This window comes from Trachypithecus francoisi, unplaced genomic scaffold (assembly GCF_009764315.1).
Source record: "Trachypithecus francoisi isolate TF-2019V2 unplaced genomic scaffold, Tfra_2.0 Lachesis_group2, whole genome shotgun sequence".
In the NCBI taxonomy this organism is placed as follows: Eukaryota; Metazoa; Chordata; class Mammalia; order Primates; family Cercopithecidae; genus Trachypithecus; species Trachypithecus francoisi.
In genome coordinates, this window is record NW_022681465.1 from 21,957,370 (window position 1) to 21,981,483 (window position 24,114).

Sequence of the window (24,114 nt, forward strand, 5' to 3'; positions counted from 1 at the left end):
ACTCCCTGCTTTTAATCCTTTTGTGTTTATACCCAGAGGTGGAATTTCTGGATCATATGGTAATTCCGTTTAATGTTTCGAGGACCCACAATACCATTTTCTACCGTGGCTGTATCATTTTCCATTCTTATCAGCAATTCACAAGGGTTCCAATTTGTCCACATTCTCACCAACACTTGGTTGTTTTCTGTTTTTTGGAAAATCCCCTTCTTAATGGATGTGAAGTGGTATCTTCTTGTGGATTTGATTTGCATTTCCCTAATGATCAGTGATGTTGAGCATCTTTTCACACGCATATCCCACTTCTATATGTTCTTTGCAGATACGTCTATTCAAGTCCTTTGTCCATTTTTTAAATTGGGTAATTGGTAAAGGAGTGACTTTCAGAAAACCATGAGCTGATTCAAAACTCTTTTGCATTATTTGCAAGTATCTGAAGACTTTTGAATATGGTGACCATGGACCACCAGTCTGGTAAAAGTTATGAACTCCTTCTTAGAGTAATGCTTTTTTTTTTTTCTTCCTTGAGATGGAGTCTCACTCTTGCCTAGGCTGGAGTGCAGAAGCTTGATCTTGGCTCACTGCAACCTCTGCCTCCTTGGTTCTGCCTCCTGGCTTCTGCCTCAGCCTCCCGAGTAGCTGGGACTACAGCCGTGTGCCACCACACCTGGTTAATTTTTTGTATTTTTAGTAGAGAAGGGGTTTCACCATATTGGCCAGGCTGGTCTCGAACGCGTGACTTCGTGGTAAGCCTGCCTTAGCCTCCCCAAGTGCTGGGATTACAGGCGTAAGCCACTGCACCCGGCCTAGAATAATGCTTTTATTTATTTTTTTATTACCATTTTTTTTTTCGAGACAGAGTGTTGCTGTGTTGCCCCGGCTGGAGTGCAGTGGTGTGATTACAGCTCACTGCAGCCTAGACCTCCTGGGCACAAGTAATTCTCCCACCTCAGCCTCCCAAGTAGCTGAGACTACAGGTGCATGCTCTCATGCCTGGTTAATTTTTTCTAGTTTTTGTAGAGACAGGGTCTTGTTTTGTTGCCCAGGCTGGTCTCAAACTCCTGGCCTCAAGTGATGCACCTACCTCATCCTTCCAAAGTGCTGGAATTACAATGGTCAGCCACCGTCAGGCCAATTATCATGTTTTTTAAGTACTAATGAGCATAAGTGATATTCTTTTTTTAAACATTTTACTTTAAATTCTGGGATACATGTGCAGAATGTGTAGGTTTCTTACGTAGGTATGTATGTGCCATGGTGGTTTGCTGCACCCATCAACTCATCATCTAGGTTTTAAGCTCTGCATGCATTAGGCGTTTGTCCTAATGCTCTCCCTCCCTTTTCCCCCTACTGCCCTGACAGGCATCCGTGTGTGATAGTCCCCTCCCTGTGTCCGTGTATTCTCATTGCTGAACCCCCATTTACGAGTGAGAACAGGCAGTGTTTGGTTTTACAAGAACTATGATTTGATATGTGATGTGAAAGGATCTGTGATTTCTTTGTGTTTTGTTTGTTTCTGAGACAGAGTCTGCCTCTGCTGTCCAGGCTGGAGCGCAGAGGCACAACCTTGGCTCACTGCAGCCTCCACCTCTGGGGCTCCTGTGATCTTCCCGCCTCAGCCGCATCTGTGATTTCCACTAGCAATGAAGGTCCTGTCAATTCCACTGTGGTTTGTAGCCTTCTTTCAGAATGGAAGACCCTATTTCAGTTCGTGGTTAGGAAAAGTATGAGATCTGCTATTTCTTCCCACCCAGGTTCACAGACCTCCTGTTATCCCCGCCCCGTAGGAATGGGAATCTTCCGGCCTTCTCGGGGCTTGGCCTTCGCCTCCGCCTACAGGCAGGAGATGGCGCCAACAGCAAGAGATTCCTTCTGACTGTGGCCTAGAATTAGGTCAAGCGGCAGACTAGGTAGAGCCTGAAGCAGAGACTAAGTCCGCTGAGTGACTTGCATGAGGCGGGCATGACTGTGCTACCAGCTTAACTAAAAACACCTTGATGTAAGTGAGCGGGTGTTTTATGAAAGAGTGTGCACTAAGATGGGAAATCATCCACAGTATCCACTAAAAGAGGGTTTAGAGGCTTTAAGTCTGTGCACACATCCGCCCGCGGTGTCGGGGAAAGAGTGCAAAGTGCCCGGTCCCTGCGTCGGTGCAGTTCCTGCAGGAGGCCCTCAGGCTCTCAGGACAGTGGATGCTGGGACTCCACACTCACCTTCTGGCTTTTTCCTGGTCTTCTGTTACCCGTGGCAAGTGTCTCTCTTGTTTATTAAAAATTATAATAAATAGATAGATGATAGATAGATAGATAGATAGATAGATAGATAGATAGATAGATAGAGTCGGGGTCTCACCATGTTTCTCAAGCTGGTCTCAAACTCCTGGGCTCAAGCAGTCTGCCCGCTCGGACTACTATAATCTAGAGTTCGTCCAAACAATGAAACAAAAATGGTGTGCGCTGTTTTTTTCTCCCCACTGCGAGCGTCCTGCCCCGGGGCTGGTCGTGGGACACAGGGAGGCAAGGCGCGTGCTAAGGCTACCCTCGCTCCTCGGGGACCAGCCTGAGGTTCCCGGCGGGCCCAGGTCCCCGCTCCTCCTGCAGCCCTGGGCCGGGGCTCCGCTGCGCCTGCAGCTTCAAGACCTTAGCGCGGAGATCCCGGGGCGACGGACCCTGGGCAGCGCGATCTGCACAGCGCCAAGCCTGCATCGCGCATCTGCCGGGCCCAGAGCCACGCCGCGGTGGAGTCCTGAGCGCCCCCAAGTGGTCACGTGTGCGGCAGCGACCCAAGAATTTGGAAAGACTCGCGGACAACTGCACTCCTTTTACAGCGTCTGAAGGTTCCTAGAGGGAGCTGTGAACGGTTACCAAAAAAAAAAAAAAAAAAACCACGGTCATAGGGCCCATTGGTGGCGTTCTGAAGGGCGACCTTTCCCCTACCCCCGCGTGGCCTATCGCTCTTTGTTTACAATTTCATAAAATTGAAAAAGAAAAAGATGTAGAAATGAATGCATTGGCATTAAAGCACATTTATTGAATTTTTTTTCTTTTTACTATAGAATCTTTCTAGCCAAGCTGAGTGTTTTTGAAAAGGTAAGTTACAAAACATAATGCAAATATTCTTATTAAAACATAGCTCCTATAGCTGAGTAGGGTGGCGCACCCCTGTAATCCTAGCTATGCAGGAGGCCGAGGCGTGAGGATAGCTTAAGCCCAGGTATTCGAGGCCAGTTTGGGCAAAACAGCATAGACCCCTACCTCAAAAAAATAAAAAATAAAAATAAGACAAATAAAGTATCTATGAAAAGAGTCTCCAAAGTTCAAACAAAATATTATCAACACGCATGACATGGTTGAGAGTGCTTTTCATCTTCTTTAAGTTCATTTATGTTAATTTTTCTTCTTAGGTGTGTCTAAATTTTCCATAGTGACCACATGTTAATAGAAACTTTTAGTGTCTAAACATACAAATAGGAAATCCTCAGGAACTGAAAGAGCAGGCTGGAGGAACAGAACAGAGCCTGGCACCTGCGCCAGGAGCATCTCTGGGGCTGAGCGCTGGTAGAGGCAGCCTGTCTCCCAGTCACCCTGGTGCAACACAACTGGCGTGCCCACCTAGCCTGAGGGTGCCAAGTGGACACAGGAAGCCAGCACGGCCACACAGCAAGGAGGAAGGACAGGACCCCTATCATCCCATCCCAGGAGCTTCTTTCAACAAATTACAAAAACGACACGTAAGGAAGTTGGAAAGCCTGTTTTGCTGGGAGACTCTGTCATATTTGGTTTCAGGCCTGTAACTGTCATAGGGAGAACTCAAACGTGGGCCCCAAGATTCCCACCCGGTGCACATGCGCTGTAGGCCACCTGCCTCTGAGTGAACGTGATGGCATGTCACTCCCACAACCATGCCACATTTTACGGAACAACAGATCGCGCAGCTGTGATTGAGGTTCCTGGTCAGTTGATTTTGATTAATCAAAAGAAAAATTATCCTGGGTGGCCCTGACTTAATCAGGTGAGCCCTTTAAAAGAAGGTGGAGTTCCAGAAACACTGTGCACCACTGGCCTCAAGGAAAGGGGCCTCTGGCCAGGCACGGTGGCTCACGCCTGTAATCCCAACACTTTGGGAGGCTGAGGCAGGCAGATGGCTTGAGGTCAGGAGTTCAAGACCAGCCTGGCCAACATGGTGAAACCCCATGTCTACTACAAATACAAAAACAGCATTGAGAAAAAAAATCCTCCTTATTAACAGAATAAAGGGAGGGTGGGAAACTACATGATTAACTCAATTGATGCAAAAAAGTATTGGACAAAATTCAACACCTTCTCATGATTAAAACATTTAACAAACTGATACATCACAGGATACTATCAACAGGGTAAAAAGGCAACCCACATAATGCAAGAAACTGTTAGCAAATCACATGCCTGATAATTGACTAATATCTAGAATATAGTTTTAAAAATCCTCCTACAATTCAACAACAAAAAAACTACCCAATTTCATGACACAGAATCAAAGTCGTAAAAGTATAATTTAAGTGTTTATCTATAGTAAAATCACAACTAAGGACATAGACATATTGGCTCAGGGAAAGCTCAACAGGAAACAAACTGGAGATTTGCTCACCAGATATGGATGGTTATCCCTGAGTTGTGGCTTTTTCAGGTTTTATTTCTATAGAATACCCTGAATTTTGTTATTTTTTTAAATATGAATTTTTCTAATCAGAAAAATAAATTTCTGTACAGTGTGCAAGCAAGCGTGTTTTGATGAAGGTTCTCTCCAAATGGGGTCCCTTGAGCAAGTCTCATTTAAAGGGGGAACCTCTGGCAGCTGTGCCATGGAAGGAGGCTCTGGAGACCCTGCCAGTGTGGTTACTGAGAGACGTTTCTGAAAGGATTGGTGCCTCTGCCAAACTAGGTTATTATTATTATTTTTTAATTGGGAAATTCCCAGTGTATGCTCAAGTTAAGCTAAAACAAAAACAAAAGAAAACAAAACAAAAAAGGTGGGAAAATCAATACATGTTCACAGTCTATTGTCGGTTGTCTGTTTCATAATTTACGTACATTTATGGCTTGAAACAATTATAGCAAAGATTGGTCTCGTGTCTGTAAGTACATCAGCATCATCAGGTGCTTCTCAGAGAGTATGGGAACAGGAAGGTGGAACTGCACTGTCACTAAACTGTGGAGGCAGAATGCAGGAGGGCATGGCCATCTCTGGTCACACTGCCCGGCTGTGCCTACCTCAATGAGAGGCCAAGTATAATGCCAGGCTGGTTTGTTCCCATAAACCAGGCTGGTTTGTTCCCATAAACCATACTGCAGTTTTTACTGAATGATTATTCCCAAACTAAAGCCAAATGGAATGTGTCGTTTAAAATTAGTTATAAATTAGAACTCTTAGGGGCTGAATGTAAGAATTTTCAGGTGGGTGGCTGGGGTTTTGGAAGCATCTATCCAGCAGCTGAACAGTCCAAGTAGTAAGTTTGGAGAATGGTTTCCGTTGTAAGTGCCCTTGTCCTCCTACGATGTTCCGCTGATTTACTGCTCATCGGGATGCAACATTTGCTCATTAATTTAGACTTCATCAGTTTGTCAGATCAGAACTTTCCAAGTAACATATCGATTACCTAAATATATTCCATATATCTATATTACAGAAACAATGTATCCTTATATTAATATTTTTTCACATTTGTTTTAGGTTCGGGGTGCATGTCAGGACATTTTTTTTTTTTTTAACATAGGTAAACTCATGTCACAGGGGTTTGTCATATAGATTATTTCATCACCCAGGTATTAAGCCCAGTACTCAATAGCTATCTTTTCTGCTCCTCTTCCTCCTCCCACTCTCCACCTTCAAGTAAACCTCAGAGTCTGCTGTTTGCTTCTTACCATTTAGCTCTCAATTATAAGTGAGAACATGCGGTATTTAGTTTTCTGTTCTCACGTTAGTTTGCTAAGGATAATAGCCTCCAGCTCCATCCATGTTCCCGCCAAAAACATGATCTGATGCTTTTTTATGGCTGCATAGTATTCCATGGTGTATATGTACCACGTTTTCTTTATCCAATCTGTCATTGATGGGCATTTAGGTTGATTCCATGTCTTTGCCATTGTGAGTTGTGCTGCAATGGATTGAAGGATAGTTCTGCTTTTAGCTCTTTGAGGAATCACACTGTGTTCCACAGCGGTTGAACTTGTTTACACTCCCACCAACAGTGTATAAGTGTTAACTTTTCTTCACAACCTCGCCACCATCCATTATTTTTGTCTTTTTAATAATCACCATTCTGACTGGTTTCAGATAGTATCTCATTGTGGTTTTGATTTGCATTTCTCTAATGATCAGTGATGGGCTTTTTCTCATTTGCTTGTTGGCCACATGTATGTCTTCTTTTGAGAAATGTTTGTTCATGTCCTTTGCCCACTTTTAATAGGGTTGTATGTTTTTCTCTTGTAAATTTGTTTAACTTCCTTATAGATGCTGGATATTAAACTTTTGTCAGATGCATAATTTGCAAATATTTTCTCTCATTCTGTAGGTTGTCTGCTTACTCTGTTGATAGTTTCTTTTGCTGCACAGAAGCTCTTTAGTTTAATTAGATCCCACTTGGCAATGTTTGCTTTTGTCGCAATTGCTTTTAGTGTCTTGTCATGAAATCTTGGTTCATCCCTATGTCCAGGATGACGTTGCCTAGGTTGTATTCCAGGGTTTTTATAGTTTTGGGTTTTACATTTAAGACTTTAATCCATCCTGAGTTGATTTTTGTGTATTGTGCAAGAAATGGGTCCAGCTTCAATCTTCTGCATATAACTATGAAAGTCTGACAAGTCCATTAATTGAGGAGATTGATAACAGGCTACTTGGTTCTCATGTGAATTCTGTGACAACGTGAACAGGTCCAAAGTTGTTCAGTGGAGGTGCAAAAATGCAGATTCAGTTCTTTGTGATCTGTCAGTTCTGCAGAAAACAGGTAGTGCGGAAAAAAAAAAAAAAAGTAACTTATTAAGACGAGACCAGCACCGTATTACAACAACAGCATAAACTTTCCTTAAACCAAATGGATATTTTAAAAATCTAAAACCACACACAATTTGTATTTACTGCTTATATTATATACAAAAGTTAAAGCACACCAGGACCTGAAAGTCTTTGCTGCAGTTATATGGTGTAGGGAGTTTGGCACTTCATCATAATGAAATTTCCAATGGCTCGGTTATTATCTACAGCAGCACATAACCTGCATGCATCCGGCAAACATCCTGCACAGGAAAAATGCCTTTGGTGCCAAGTCTCACGAAAGCAAAAAGGGAGATTATGATTTTTTTTTAACCAAGAAAACTAAAAGGAAATTGGTGAAGGACATCTTTGGACTGCTTCTCTCAGTTTCTGCTGTCAGACAATCTGAATTATTATTATTATTATTTTTTATTTGAGATGGAGTCTCGCTCTGTTGCCAGGCTGGAGTGCAGTGGTGCAATCTCCGGTTCCCAGGTTCAAGAGATTCTCCTGCCTCAGCCTCCAGAGTACCTGGGATTACAGGCGCGTACCACCACACCCAAGCAATTTCTGTATTTTTTGTAGAGACAGGGTTTCACCATGATGACCAGGTTGGTCTGGATCTCCTGACCTCATGATCCGCCTGCCTCAGCCTCCCAAAGTGCTGGAATTACAGGCAGGAGCCACCGTGCCCGGCTGATGAAGTACTTTTAAGTGTAGCGTGCTCACCAGTTCTTAGCTTGACACGCAGCTATGTGTCCTTGTCATTGACACTGTGTGAGGAGCTTTGGCTGAGGCAAAACATTGTCAAGCTGAAAAATCCAATGTGTCTCCATTCATGAGGTCATTCAGAACGATGGATTCCATGTCACAGTCCAAGTGCTCAATGAATATGCCGTCCAAGTCACTTGGGAGCCTCTCCTGGTGGAGGAGGCCCATTCTGCCATAGACACTGCAGCGGCTCACTGAGGAGTAGCGCCCAGGGCACTCATCTGCATGGGGTGGGGCAGAGGAACTAGTAAAGGTGTCTTCACTGGGATCAGGTGGTGCACACCTGACATGTGGGGCATGGTCTTTCCCATGTGAGACGGGGCACGGCCGTAAACTGCAGACGTCTGCTGAGCATGCCCAGGGTGGATATGGGAGCTGGCATGCCTCATTTTGTATCCAGATGCTTGGCTGCCATAGGCTGACATGGCTGAATTAAGGCCCATCATGATATTCTGGCCCAGAACCCGGCTGTTGGGTTGGGCTACCCCAGGATCTGCTGGTGTCACAATGTCATGGGGAGGAGAGTCAGAAGTCAGCAAGTCCTCCAGGAGTCCTGCTGCACAGTTAGACGTGGACTCACAGCTCCATAACTTGATTTGTGGTCCTGGAGCGTTTGCATAGGCATCTGGGGCAAAGGGCTCATGGAAGAACTGCCCTACGTCTATTTTTTGTAGTCTGGCTGGTTGAATTCAGACTGGTGTTTGGTGGCACAAATGAGTAGCATGGCGTCTGCTGCATCATGGTGCCAGGTGCCGACTGGGTAGACACAGTTAATGATGTTGGTGACGAGATAAGATTGAGATCACCCAAAAATTTTCCATGTTTCAGGATTGCTTGTCTCAGACTGGGTGAAGTACGGGCATCTTTGCCGCAGATGGCGGGTACCCTGCAGAATGCACATCCCCATTTCCAAGACCGTCTCCTTAGGCTATAATGGGTGAAAGTCTCCCAGTAATAGTACTAGCAATTGAGCTAGTTCCAGGGCGAAATATACTCCAGCTATCAAAGTCATCATTGCTGTGAGAGCCAGGGCTTTCAGACCATTTGGAAAATTGGGGTCCAGGGCTGTCTCCGGCATTCCCCTGGCTAGACTGCAGGGGTGCTTTTTTCGTGGCAGCTCGGCTTAGGCTCTGAATGCATTTGCTGTTGCTGTCCATGGATGCAGCTCTTGTCTTAAGACATCTCCCACCCTTGCAGCCCTCTGGATCCAGCATCCACTGAACACTTTTTCCAGTTCCTTCGTTCTGCGCGCCAGTCAACTTGCTGTGTAGGAACAGAAGATGACGAAGTGAATTACTGCAGCCCGCCGAGCTGTTGCTGTCGCCCTCATCCTTGAAGCAGGGCACGCTCTTGACCATCCACTCGCAGATCTGCCACAGCGCGAGCCGCTTCTCCGCCCAGCTCTAGACTGCCTGGTGCTGAGGTCGGCGTGGGACAGGTTGCGCCACGCTTTGCAATGGGACGAGCTGCTCCTGCGCTGCTGCCCCGCGAGCGGCCGGGCGGTGGCGGGGTCCCGTGTGGGTGCCGCGGCAGCGAGGAGTGTAGGCCGCCCGCCTCGGGCCCTGGAGGTCCCCGCACAGCCCCCGGGGGCGGCGTCCCGGCATCAGTGGAAGTCCTCGCTGTCCTCCAGCAGGCTCAAGTTGCTCATGAAGTCGGCGCTGACGGCGCGGGGCTGGAGGTGGCCGCGTGGGACCCGCGGAACTCCCGCCGGGGCAGCAGCTGGAAAACCGGGTCGACCTCCGCCCCCACACGGCGCTGCGGCCCTGGTGTCCCCTCCTCTCCGGTCCCCTTCAGTCCCCTCCCCAAGCCGCGGGCGAGGCAAGGAGTGGGAGAGCATAGCACTGGGCGTAGCGGGATGGGGAGAACAGCTGGCGGAGATTCGCTCGGACTAGGTGGGTTCCGCGGGAGATGGAAAGAAACTGGGAGCCAGGCGGGGGCGGTGGAAGCGCGAGTTCAGAACTGAGCCTGGCGGGGCCGTGCGCGGGGAGGCTGATCCGGGTCCGCGGGGCGGACTGGACGGCGGGCGGGAGCCCCGGGCCAGGGCGGATCCGGGCAGAGCCGACGCCGAGCTCCCGCGGACTGGGCCGCGGACGGAAGGACGGACCGGCGGTGGCTCTCCCCGGAGGCGCGTCCTCTGCGCAGCTGCCTGTGGAGTGCGGGGCCGCAGCTGCAGGAATACGCGGCCGCCAAACTGATGGGGTCTGCCCTGGTTTATTTATTTTTATCTTTCTTTAAAGTGAGAATGTAGGAGGCTTCCCCTCCTCTCACCCCGGCTCCCCGAAGAGGGCCAATGTGGGTGACTTTCTGAGTGGCCCCCAAAGCATATCCCGAGGCCTGCGCTTCGCGAATCTTTTCTTCCAGGGCGCTGGTCGAGCCGTTTCCCAGCCAGTGCCTCTGGCCCAGCGAATCCTGCTGGAAGGCGGTGGTTCTGCGATGCCCTGTGGATTCGCCCCAACACCTTGTTGGCCCAGGGACCTTGGGGGTCTTGTATAAGGAAGGAAAAGGTGTAGACAGGGCCCAGAAGGGAGGTAGCGTGGCCGAGCGGTCTAAGGCGCTGGATTAAGGCTCCAGTCTCTTCGGAGGCGTGGGTTCGAATCCCACCGCTGCCAGTTTGTTGTGATTTCTCCATTTTTGCCCCTTCATGGGTTACAAAAGAAGGAACTCCCGTTGGCCTCCCCCCCCCCACCCCCGCTTTCTCGGCCCGGGAAACTGTCTCGGGCATGCTTCTTCGTCATCGGGAATTCCATTTGGCAGTGTGCATCCACCCAGGGGACGAGCTTTGTGGGGAGTTCGTCGCGCTGGTGCCCACAGCAAGTGAGGTGGGTTCAGTTCTTCCCAGGTGCCAATCAATGATTGAGGCAGAAAGGCAATGGTTTAAATACCCTTGATAGCTTTTTCTCCTTAACCAGGTGGAGATAACGGTGGGGTGTTCTAGTCTTCAGTGTAATAAATTTGAAGCAATGGGGTTAAAAGTAGGAGGAAGTGTTTCCGCCCGGTTTCGAACCGGGGACCTTTCGCGTGTGAGGCGAACGTGATAACCACTACACTACGGAAACCCGTTGGTGGCGTCTTTGCCATCATAATTAGTCAGCACACACGGCTGTATTTTATTTCTCATGATAATTCTGAGCTGCTTCCGTGGGTCCCTTTGAGCTTGGTAAAGGACGTTTCAGCACTTGGAAGGCTGAGGCGTGAGAATGGCTGGAGCCCAGTAGGTGGAGACTGCGCTGAGCTATGATTGCAGCACTGGATTCCAGCCTGGGAGACAGAGCAAGACCCTGTCTCCAAAACGAGCAAAGAAAGAAACAAGAAAAGGAAGTGTTCACGCTGGATGTGGTAGTATCAGTGGGCATGGGAGTCCCGAGAGAGGGTGTAGAGGGACCTCAGAGAGACGTGACAGTGGCAGCGGAACCGTCTGGCGTTGACTGTGGGCATGGGGGTGGAACAGCCGGGATGCGCTGGCACCATTTTCTGAGAAGGGGACGTTCAGAAGAAGCTGCTTGGGGAATGGGAGGCCATGAGCTCGGGTGTGGAGCTGGAGCTCGCAGACCTGGAGAAAATGGAGTGGAAATGCGAAAGGAAATATTCTACAACGCCATTTTCATTGTTCTGTTATTTGGAAGAGCTCTAACCTATATAAGCAGCCACTTGTGGGACATTTGGATTGTTACCAGGTGTTTTTTTTCTTTCTTTTTTTCCCAACTGTAAATAATATTGCAAGATTATCCTTGTGGCTCAATCTCTGTATAACATCATAATGATTTCCTTAGGAGAAATATCTAGTGGAATTGATGGGTCAAATTTCTGTAACTTTTAAAGATACACATCAGCAAATTACTCTCCAGAAAGGTATTACCAGTTTATAGTGATTTATCTTCCCACTTATTCTGGCGTAAGGCTTCATTCACTCAGCATAATGTTTTTGAGATTCCTCTACGTTGTTGAGTTTACCAGCAGCTTGTCTGCGCCCCCACAGCCTTTTTTTTTTTGGAGACGGAGTCTTACTCTGTCGTGCAGGCTGGAGCGGCAGTGGCGCAATCTCTCCTCACTGCAGTCTCTGTCTCCCGGGTTCAATCGATTCTCCTGCTTCAGCCTCCCGAGTAGCTGGGATTAAGTTGGTTCCTTTTAGTTGCGGAATAGTATCCCACAATTCCTTCCCTTCCTCCCTCCCTCCTTCCCTCCCTTCCTTCCTTCCTTCCTTCTTTCCTTCCCCTCCTTCTTTTATTTTTTCTTTTCTTATCTTTTCTTTCTCTTTCTGTCTCTCTCTCTTTCTTTTGTTCTGAGATCAGTTCTCGCCCAGTCATGCAGGCCTGAGTGCAGGGCCCAGGATCAAGGCTCCCTGCAGCGTTGACCTCCCGGGCTCAGGGGATCTGTGTTCCCACCTCAGCTTCCTGATTAGCTGAAACTGCAGGTTAGTGTCTCTCTCTCTCTCTCTCTCTCTCTCTCTCTCTCTCTCTCTCTCTCTCTCTCTCTCTCTCTCTCTCTCTCCCTCCCTCCCCCCCTCCCCCTTTCCTCTCTCTCCTCTCTCTCTCTCTCTCTCTCTCTCTCTCTCTCTCTCACTCTCTCTCTCTCTCTCGTTAGTGTCTCTCTCTCTCTCTCCATGTTGCCCAGGCCCCAGGCTGCATTTCTTGTTGGTAGATATTTGGGCTTCTTCCAGGTTTTTTAAATTTTTCTTTTTTTGCAATTATGGATAACGCTGCTATGAACATTTGTGCACAAGTCTTCATGGATATATGCTTTTGGTAAATGCCTAGGAGTAGAACTTCTGGTCACAGAAGATGTCTATGTTTAGTTGGAAAAAAAAAAAAAACTTTTGGCCCAGCGCGGTGGCTCACGCCTGTTATCCCAGCACTTTGGGAGGCCGAGGCGGGCAGATCACAAAGTCAGGAGATCGAGACCATCCTGGCGAACATGGTGAAACCCCGTTTCTACTAAAAATACAAAAAATTAGCCGGACGTGGTGGCGGACTACAGGGTCGCAGCAATTCGAGAGGCCGAGGCAGGAGAATGGTGTGAACCCAGAAGGCGGGTGTTGCAGTGAGCCGAGATCATGCTACTGCGCTCCAGCCTGTCGCGGAGCCTGACTTTGTCTCAAAAAAAAAAAAAAAAAAAAACTTTTGCCACAAAGTGGTTGTACTAGGTTGTACTATTTTCCTCCATCAACAATGTCCAAGCGTTCTGGTTGTTTTTTTTTTTAACTTCTAGATGTTCTTGTGGGTATGTAGCATTTTCCTATGGTTTAAATTTGCATTTAGCTGATGAGGGATGACGATGTGCACGTTTTCATGTGTTTATGGACCATTTGTTTATCTTCCTTTGTGAAGTATCTCTTCAAATATTTTGTCCATTAAACAAACAACCCCCCCATCCCCCCAACCCCCAGTAAAAGAACTGGCCTGGATAGTGGCTCAGCTTGTAATCCCAACACTTTGGGAGGCTGAGGTGGGTGGATCCCCCGAGCTCAGGAGTTTGAGACTAGCGTGGGGGACATGGCAAAACCTGGTAGTCCACCTGTAATCCCAGTTACCCTACTGGGGAGGCTGAGGTGGGAGGATCGCTTGAGCCTGGGAGGCGGAGATTTCATTGGGCCAAATTTGCGCCACTGCACTCCAGCCTGGGTGACACAGTGAGACCCTGTCTCTCTCTCTCTCTCTCTCACACACACACACACACACACAGAACTGAGTTGTTTAAACTGTATAATTTCAACACTTTGGGAAGCTGAGGCAGGGAGGATCCCTGGAACTCGGGAGTTCTGTGAGACCCCATCTGTACAAAAATAAAAAATAAAAAATTAGCTGAGCATGATGGCCTGGGCCTGTAATCCCTGCTACTTGGGAGGCTGAGGCAGGAGAATCGCTTGAACCTGGAAGGCAGAGGTTACAGTGAGCCAAGATGGTACTCCAGCCTGGGTGACAGGGCGGGACTCCATCAAAAAAAAAAAAAAAAGACACTCTTCTGTGTGTGTGTGTGTTTTTTCCCTGAAACTTTTAAATTTTAGCTTCTATGTTTAAGTGTAAATTCTATTTTATATAACTTTTTTGTTTTGGTGTGAGGTTGGGATTAATGTTAATTTCTTTCCCCTATGGTTGTTTCTGAACCATTTGTTGCAAAGACTTTCCTTTCCATGTTGAATTGTTTTAGTGCCTTTGGTGAAAATCAAATAACTGTGTATTTGTGGGCCCAAATTATTTTTTTGTTCATTTTTGCTTTTCAATTAAAAATTTCAAATAGGCCAGACATGGTGGCTCACTCTCGCAATCCCAGCACTTTGGGTGGCCAAAGCAGGCAGATGACTTGAGCTCACAAGTTGAAGACCAGCCTGGGCAGTATAGCAAAACCCATCTCTACAAAACATAAAAAATTGGCTGGGCATGGTAGTGTGCACCTGTGGTCCCAGATACTCGGGTTACCTGGGAGGCTGATGTGGGAGGATCTCTGGAGACTGGGAGGCGGAGGTTGCAGTGAGCCAAGATGGTGCCACTGCACTCCAGCCTGGGTGACAGAGTGAGACCCTGTCACAAACAAACAAAATATAAAAATAAAATAAACTGCCATAACAAAGAGACCTCAAATACCATAGCTTAAATTAGAAATTAAATAAAAGTTATTTATCCCCTAAAAAAATTCAAATAGGCCAGGCATGGTGGCCCCCCTGTGCAATCCCAGTGCTTTGTTAGGCTGAGGCTGGAGAGTCACTTGAGGCCAGGAGTTGGAGACCAGCCTGGGCAACATAGCAAGACCCCATCTCTACAAGAAAAGGAAAAAAAGTTAGCTGGGCATGCTGATGCATGCTTGTAGTCCCAGCTAGTTGGGAGGCAGAGGCGGAAGGATTGCTTGAGCCCAGGAGTCTAAGGCTGCAGTGAGCTGTAATCGCACCACTGCCCTGCAACCTGGGTGACAGAGCGAGGCCATGTCTCCAAATAAATAAATAAATAAATAAATATTTAAAAAGATTTTTAGTATACCAGTCACATGGATGTTAGTATGATGAACAGCTATAAACCACCAATATTTCACAATCAGTAAAATCTTGTGAATTTAGCTTTACATGTATTTTTTTTTTTTTGCTGAAATGTTTAAAAATAAATATAATCATTATATAATTTCATCCCTAAATATTTCAGTATAGCATCTTTAAAAATGATATAGGCCGGGTGCCTTGGCTTACACCTGTAATCCCAGCACTTTGGAAGGCTGAGGTGGGCAGCTCACTTGAGGTCAGGAGATGGAGACCAGCCTGGCCAATGTGGTGAAACCCCATCTCTACTAAAAGTACAAAAGTTAGCTACGTGTGGTGGCGCACGCTGGAATCCCAGCTACTTGGGAGGCTGAGACAGGAGGATCACTTAAACCTGGGAGGTAGAGGTTGCAGTGAGCTGAGATCATGCCACTGTACTCCAACCTGGGGACAGAGTGAGACTCCATCTCAAAAATAATAATAATAATAAGATACCTTTTCCTACACAGCCACATTTCAATTATCATATGTTACAAAATAACCACTCCAACTGATTTTTCAATCTACACTTTTTGCCTTTACCCACACACAGCCAGTCCAAAGAATACAGAGTACAGTGCAACCACTGGAAAGGAGAGAGTTGCAGAGTCGGAGAGTAGCTCAGAGACACAGCATAGCTAAGTGAATGTGGACGTTCACTTGAACACAAACACATAGAAACCAATTAGTTGGCTGATTTTCTTGAATGCAGGCGAATGTAGGGTTTATAAAAGAAAAAGAGGAGAAAGGAGAGAAGCACCACAGCCCATCTTGAAACAGGGAGTCTTTTTTCTCCTGTGGGTAAGTTGCTTGGCTAGAGTTTTCACAAGCTTATGTCTGGGGACTGCCCAGAATGAGCTGGTGGAGCTCGTTGGGAAACGATTTAATCGTTTATAATTTCCCCAAAAATACTTAACTCTGCAATGCTTGCAAAGTGAAGGTTGTGTCTGCACCATTTTTTATCGTTATAATTATTCAGAAATTAACATAACCTTTTGATTTTCGCTCAAGTGTACAACCAAAGCTACAGAACAGAATTCAGCAGTTTCTTTTATTTCTCAAACACAAAGCAATTTCCAGTTGTTTAAGGTGGTAATATAGTTTGTATTTACGTCCTCATCAAAATGCATGTTGAAATGTAATTCCCAGTATTGGAGGTGGGGCCTGGTGGGAGGTTATTGAATCATGAGGATGGATTTCTGATGGATGGTTTAGCACTGTGGCCTTGGTGCTGTCCTCCCAATTATGAGTTCTCCCCGATATGGTTTTTAAAAGTGTGTGGCACCTCCCCTCTCGCTATCTCTTGCTCCCACTTTCGCCATGTGATGTGCCTGCTCCCTCTTTGTCTTTTGCCGTGATTGGAAGCTTCCTGAATCTTCACCAGAAGCAGATGCTGGCGAAATGCTTCCTGCACAGGCTACAGAGCCATGAGCCAATGAAGCCTCTTTTCTTATCAATTACCCAGCCTCAGGTATTTCTTTATAGGAATGCAAGAACAGCCTAGTGCAGGGAGTATTCAGAAATACAAATTAGTTTAGCATATTGATCTTGTACCTTGCAACCTTGCTAAAATCACCACACACACACGTAATATGGGTTCTAGGAGCTCTTTGTAGCTTCCGTTGGAATCTGTTAGCTCTAGTATTATTAGTTCTAGTAGCTCTTCATAGATTCCATTGGATTTTCTCCATAGATATCACGTCCTTGTGAATACTGACAATTTTACTTCTTTCTAACCTAGATGCCTTTAATTTCTTTTTCTCACTTATCGCACTGACTAGAACCTCTAGTGCTATGTTGACTGGAAGTGGCGAGAGTCAACATCCCTGGCTGGCTCCTGATCTTGGGGGAAAGCGCCCTGTGTTTCACCATTGAGTATGATGTTAGCTGTAGGATTTTCATTAATGCCCCTTATTGGGTTGAGAAAGTTCACTGCTGTTTCTCCTTGCCTGACAGCTTTTATCACAGTGGATATTCGATTTTGTCAAATGCTGCTTTGCGACTGCTGGGATGATCCTATGGCTTTCTTAGTTTGTTAATACTGTGAATGTCATTGATAGATTTTTCAAATGTTGGATTGACCTTGATCAGTAGCTGAGATCATGTACGTCATGGTTTGTTTCTTTTTTCAGTGCCTGTGTCTCCCCTGGGGCAGGGAGCTTGCTTGATTTGGTCCCGCTGTGCCCCTGGAATGCTGGCGAGAGTGCTGCTCAGTGCCAGCTCCAGGCAGAGCCGGGGCAACGCCTTTATCAGCTGATGAATGACTCCGGAGGGAGGGATGGACGGGATGCAGCGCAGCGCTCGCCACAGTAGCAGGTGGCCTCCGTGCTTCTAAAGCCACGAGCGTTTTTCAGTTCCCACCTTTGTCAGTTCTCTGAAGCCTCAACAGAGTGGACCTGAACTATGACACCTCCTCCAGTTCCCTCCTGCCTCCTGAGCCTCAGTCTGACTCCCCTCTTCCTCTACCTTTCTTTTGTTTATTTATTTATTTAATTTATTTTTTGAGACAGAGTCTCACTCTGTTGCCCAGGCTGGAGTGCAGTGGCGCGATCTGGGCTCACTGCAAGCTCTGCCTCCTGGGTTTATGCCATTCTCCTGCCTCAGCCTCCCAAGTAGCTGGGACTACAGGCACCTGCCACCATGCCCAGCTAATTTTTTGTAGTTTTAGTAGAGACAGCGTTTCACCGTGTTCGCCAGGATGGTCTCGATCTCCTGACCTCATGATCCGCCCGCCTCGGCCTCCCAAAGTGCTGGGATTACAGGCGTGAGCCACTGCGCCCGGCCTACCTTTCTTAAATGTTGGAATTCCACAGACACAGGCCTGACCTCTGTTCTCATGCGCGCTCTCTCCCTGGGCGGCATCATCCACCACCACGGCTACAAAGACAGATCTCTCTTGAATCTTTTCTTCCTGTCTAACTGAAATTTTGTATCCTGACCATCTTCCTTTATCCACCCCTCCCCACCACCCAGCCTCTGGCAACCACCATTCTATTCTCTGCTTCTATGAGTTACACTTTTTAGCCTCCACATAGGAGTGAGGTCGTCGGTATGTCACTTAACATGTCCCCCAGGCATCCATGTTGTCACTAGTGACAGGACTATCTTCTTTTTAAGGCTGAGTGGTGCTCTGTTGTGCACATCCCCTACATTGTCTCCACCCACTCCTTCCCTGATGGCCGCTTGTTTTGCTCGCGTGTCTGGGCTATTGTGAATAGTGCTGCAGTCAACATGGTGGCACAGACATCTCTTGGGCAAACCGAGGATATGATATGGATACTTCCTCTGTCATCTCCACTCCAATTTCTCCAGGCCCTGAAGCTCCAGCTCCACGCACGAACTCATGGCCTCCCATTCCTCAAGCAGCTTCTCCCAAATGTGCCCTCCCTCAGAAATGGTGCCAGCGCATCCCTGCTGTTCAACCCCCATGCCCACTGTCAACCTGACAGTTCCGCTGCCGCCGTCTCCTCTCTCTGCCACACCCTCTCGTCAGGTCTCCCATGCCCCCTTATGCTGCCACATTGGGCATGAAAACTTCCGTTTCTTTTTTCTCTTTCTTTCTTTTCTTTTGAGACAGGGTCTTGCTCTGTCTCCCAGGCTGGAGTGCAGTCATGCAATCACAGCTCAGTGCAGCATCAACCTCCTGGACTTAAGCAATCCTCCCACCTTGGCCTCTGGAGTAGCTGTGCCTGGTGACAAAGATTCCTGGCCTCAGCGCACTCTCAGATTCACGGTGAGACAGAACTGAGACTGAGAGCTGGTTCCTCTCCCTCTCTCATGAGGACACAGTGAGACGGCAGCTGGGCATAAATCAGGAAGAGGATCCGTACCAAGAACTCCACTGTGCTGCACCCGATCTAGACTTCCAGCCTGCAAAACGGTGAGAAATTAGTGTTCATTGTTTCAGCCGCCCAGCGCATGGTATTGTGTTATAGCAACCTGAACCAAGACAAAGGCTCTCAGCTGGGGAGACAGAAACTCCACCCTGGGGAGAGGAAGATGCCTGTTGACCCGGACAGAGGGCCAAGACAGAGGCAGCGCCTGGGCTGCGGTGACCCTTGCTTGCCGCTTCTGCTCAGGGGCAGTGGGACAGGATCATAGAAGGTTCCAGAATGCATGTTGGGCGAGCGGTAGTCCCTGCAGAGTTTGGGGTAACATGCACAGAGGAAGAAAAGGTGGAAAAGCAGTAACAGGATGGCTTTAGGGCAGGGAGCTGCTGGAAGGTGGCAGACAGTGGGCAGTGGCACGAGACGGTCCAGCGGGCGCCCCCTGACATGGGAGTGCCATCATGCGCTGCACAGCGACCTTCCAGGCAAGGAGGGACACGTGCAAGACAGTGGTCCATGATCATGACGGAGCTGAAAAACTCCTATGGCCTGGTGATGTCATAGCCGTGGTACTGTTATAGCACAGATGTCACTTGGAGTGACGGGCTATGCCACCCAGCCTAGGGGTGCAGCAAGTACACTGTCTAGGCTGGTGTGAGGGTACTCTGTGATGTTCATGCCAGGAGCCACCTAACGACCATTTCTCAGACTCGGACTGCATCCTTGTTGAGGGGCCCGTGACTGTATGTCTTGGGAAGCGACATGTGACTGCTGTTCCGCCCTGCACTGACTGCCCAGCGAGCGCTCAGAATGCATCAGATACGGGGTGGACGGAGGAGGAGGGCAGCACCGGCACTGACTGCCCAGCGAGCGCTCAGAATGCATCAGATACGGGGTGGACGGAGGAGGAGGGCAGCACCGGCAATGACTGCCCAGGGAGCGCTCAGAATGCATCAGATACGGGGTGGACGGAGGAGGAGGGCAGCACCGGCACTGACTGCCCAGCGAGCGCTCAGAATGCATCAGATACGGGGTGGACGGAGGAGGAGGGCAGCACCGGCACTGACTGCCCAGCGAGCGCTCAGAATGCATCAGATACGGGGTGGACGGAGGAGGAGGGCAGCACCAGCACTGACTGCCCAGCGAGCGCTCAGAATGCATCAGTTACGGGGTGGACGGAGGAGGAGGGCAGCACCGGCACTGACTGCCCAGCGAGCGCTCAGACTGCTTTAGATACGGGGTGGACAGAGGAGGAGGACAGCACCGGCACTGACTGCCCAGCGAGCGCTCAGAATGCCTTAGATACGGGGTGGACGGAGGAGGAGGACAGCACCGGCGCCCAGACAACAACAGCTCTTGGAATCATCATTTCCTGAACCAAGGGACCTCCCCAGCCACCCACACCAAAGCCTAAAATCTCATACCTCCTCTCTCTAAAGCTGGGGTCTGCAGCCTTTCTCTGCAAGGGCCACGTACAGAAACTTTTCAGTTTTGTTGGAAGGACCCACGTCTGCCCTTTTAGTGCCAAAGCCAGCAAAGGTGACACATAAGGAGAGGGAGAGGCTGGGTACCGACGGAGCTTGACTCACAGACACCAATATTTGAATTTCATCTAATTTTCACATGTCATGAAATATTATTCTTTTAATTTTTTTAAGCGGTAAAAAGTGTAAAAAATGTTCTTAGCTCACTGGGCAGTAGAAAAATAGCTTGTAAGCTGGATTTGGCTGGAGGGTAGTTTGCCGACCAAGGGCAAGGGAAAAAAATCAAACTTGCTCCAACCTACCTCTCCCTCCAGTCCCATGCAGTCCCACTTTCCTTTTTTTTTTTTTTTTTTTTTTTGTAACCACAGCATTATCCCCACCATTAATTTTTCTCACTTTTGACTTGGTTTTCTATTACATAGGTCACTGAAACTCCATTGAAACTCCACCATTACCATGTGCTCAATTCCCAAACACATTTGGGTCTCTTTGTGGGTTCTGTGCATTCAGTTCCACTCCATTGATCTTCTTGGTTCTTCCTGCCCCCGAACCAAAGTTATTACATTTAGTAACACATGGAGACTTGTCTTTGTGCAGATTTCTTTGTACTGGGATTTTCAGAAGACTTTCCTAGCCCTGGAAGTCTGGTTTAAAAGAAAGGTTTCTTTCCTGTCTATAGTTCCTCCCAAACTGCCCTCTAGAAGGTGAACCCCTTGTGCTCCCACAAGCAGGGTGCTAGGACCCCAGTTTCTTGCCCTTGGTGGGTTCTATAAATCATTGCAACGTTGGCAATTGGCTAAGCAGGAAATGTCTCACTATTGTTTTAATTGAGTATATTTTTTATACATCCACTTATTTTGTTCTATGAACTGCCTGTTCATATCCTTTGCTATTTTCCCCCCATGCAGGTTTTAATGGTTTAACCAATTTTTAGGAATTCTTTACATGTACTTAATATATAAATATAAATGCATATAAATATAATATATAAATATAAATATTCCAGACATTTGTTATATTTTATATGTAATGTGTATATTATCTCCTAATCATTACATGTGTTGCACGTATTTTCACTGAGGTTGTCCCTTGATTTATTCTTGAGATAGGGTCTCGCTCTGTCGCCCAGGCTGGAGTGCAGTGGTGCAATCTCTGCTCACTGCAACCTCTGTCTCCCAGGTTCAAGAGATTCTCCTGCCTCAGCCTCCTGAGTAGCTGGGATTACAGGTGCCCATCACCACACCCAGCTAATTTTTGTATTTTTAGTAGAGATGGGGTTTCGCCATATTGGCTGTCTGGTCTTGAACTCCTGACCTCAAGTGATCTGCCCACGCTGGCCTCCCAAAGTGCTGGGATTACAGGTATGAGCCACTGCACCTGGATGTCCCTTAATTTTTAACAGTGATAAAGTTAAACTGTAACACCTGGTTTGTCACTGTCTCCTGCCCTTGGCTGTAAGCTTATGACCACAGGGACCTGGCCTGTCTGCTCACCACTGCACCCCTAGAGCCTGTCTGTCCTTCCTCATGGCTGCCACAAAAGCCGCAGGCTATGACCAAGGTTTAGATGGGCCACTTGGTGCAATTTCACAGGAATGTCAAGTGATGGACAAGACCATGCAGGGAACCAGACAGGGGCAGCAGATCCTTCATTCCTTCCTTAGGATTCCTGGGGTGTTGATTCTGGGGCATCACTGCTGTGCCCGCCTCCATGGGTGTCTGTAGGAGCTCCACCTCCTTTCTGTCTCTTTCTAAAGCTGCAGTCCACCCTTCTGAGAGGACACAGCCTCTTCAGTGCTCTGGACAAGTCTATGGGACTTCATTGAGTAAGGGGGGGTTGGGGGTTATTATTAGAGATGGGATCTTGCTGCATTGCCCAGGCTGTACCCTAACTCCTGGGCTCAAGCAGTAGCTGGGAGTACAGGAACGTGCCACCCCACCCCACTGGCTTGTTTGCACTTCATTTTGAACAACTGATCATTAATGAGTAACAGATAAGGGATGACAAAAGCAGGAACATAGAATACTTCCAGAAGCTTAGGAGCCATTGATGCCCTCCAGCCAAAGACCACCAGGGACGCACAGGCAGTTGATCAAGTTGGGATTATTGCTCATTGCAGTGAAGGAGAACACACACTTCAGGGAATTGTGGGTGTCTCCCGGGAACAGGGTCTTAGAAGGTATTAATAGGATTTGGGCTTTAGCTGGGGATTTGAGGGCAATGTCTGACTTTGCTTTAAACTAGATGCTGTTAGAAAGTGAGGGCGGTTCCATGACTGGGTGGCTTGATAAATGATACCTAATCTATGAGAAGGGAAGACTAGAGGGAAGAATAGGCTGTAACTGACAAAGAAGAAACAGCCACTGGTTTTGGCTGAGAGTGTTTGGTGCTTTGTGGGTGGTGCAGTGAACTTCTCACATCTGTGCTTAGACGAAGTGATGAAGTGGCCTGGCTTGGTCTCCTTTCATCTTTGTCTCCAGGTCGCTCTGTCTGGTGCTGGCGTTCTGTGGGGCTGCTTATGTCCAGCAGGAGAACAGTATGGTGCGGCTGTGAGTGGCACACCAGCTTCCCAATGTCAGGGCTGCTCTTTAAAAACTTATTTTTGGGCAGGGCGCCGTGGCTCACGCCTGTAATCCCAGCACTTTGGGAGGCCGAGGCGGGCAGATCACGAGGTCAGGAGATCGAGACCATCCTGGCTAACACGGTGAAACTCCGTCTCCACTAAAAATACAAAAAACCAGCTGGGCGTGCTGGCAGGCGCCTGTAGTCCCAGCTACTCGGGAGACTGAGGCAGGAGAATGGCGTAAACCCGGGAGGTGGAGCTTGCAGTGAGCTGAGATCTGGCCACCGCACTCCAGCCTGGGCGACAGAGTGAGACTCCATCTCAAAAAAAAAAAAAAAAAAACTTATTTTTTTCAGAAGTTGTTGTGGCCCCTGGTTGATCCCTGTGACCTTGTATCCTGGCTTTCCTAGTACAGCCTCAATGCAAAATGTTTTCCTTTTGTTCCGTTGGCCAGAATGAATGTGCTGGCATTTGGATCTGAAAATTTACATCCTACAGAAAAAAATCCTGATGCTTGTAAATGCTAGCTGCTCCTTATTTAAGCACCTGCTATATGCCAGGCATTCACAGTGAACTTCCAAACTCTAATCTTAACTAAAACCCCAGGCGGCAGGCTTCATTATCCTTGTGCCCACGATAGAGGCATTTAACTTGCCCACAGTCACACAGCCAAGAGGTGACTCAAATCCATGTGGGATTCAAGTGCAGGTGTCCGGACGCCAAAACTTAACTGCCTTCCACCAGCTACATGATCTCTTCTGATTTGAGACCCAAAGACTTCTTTGTAGGCTGACATTTTGCAAGTTTCTCAACTGCCAGATGGGGTCACCCCTCTCCCAGAAGGCCCGATCTGGGTGGAGCACTGGGTGTCTCCCGAGCCCATAGGAAGAGGCTGATTTGAGGGGCGGTTTGCAGCCCTGAGGCCCTCCAGACCGTGGGAGACAGGCTTGCCCTGGAGGCAGCCTCCCTTTCCCAAGCGCTCAGTAGCCCACCCATTCCGCACACTCCTTCCCAGTCTCCATGTGCTTGGCCCTCAATCCAGACCTAGAAAGAAGATTCTAGATCAACTCATTTGCAGATGAGGAAACCAGGCAGGGTACGAAGTGGGAGGGTCCCACCAGACAGACACTCGGGTACTAGTGCCCCTCACCCCCACGCACCCCTCGTGGCCGTGCCCACCTGCCTCCGCGGGACAGCTTTGCTACTTAACCCCAGCAATCCTGAATGACTGTTCCCTGGGCCGGCAGGTGCTAACTCCTAGACTCTTCATGGTCATTGCATGGTAGGTTCTGTTGTCTGTTTACTGGTGAAGACACCGAGGCTCCTAGGGTGTGCTGGGGCTGACTTGGACGCACGCTCAGGTCTGTCTCTGACGACCCACAACGGGAACCTCACGCAGACAACGCCCCAGCGCCATGACTTGCGTGATGCCCACTGTAAGCTCACGCCGACTCTCAGGTT

At 48.1% G+C, this 24,114-nt stretch overlaps 2 non-coding genes and 1 pseudogene across 2 annotated transcripts; 1 reads left to right on the plus strand and 2 right to left on the minus strand.

The window, feature by feature from the left end:
* Positions 1-7,815: 7,815 nt before the first annotated feature.
* LOC117066021 lies at positions 7,816-10,514 on the minus strand (annotated as a pseudogene).
* TRNAL-AAG lies at positions 10,307-10,388 on the plus strand. Its single transcript has one exon. It is a non-coding gene; the product is annotated as a tRNA-Leu (tRNA).
* A 248-nt stretch (positions 10,515-10,762) lies between the features above and the next one.
* TRNAV-CAC lies at positions 10,763-10,835 on the minus strand. The gene has a single exon. It is a non-coding gene; the product is annotated as a tRNA-Val (tRNA).
* Between the last annotated feature and the right edge of the window lie 13,279 nt (positions 10,836-24,114).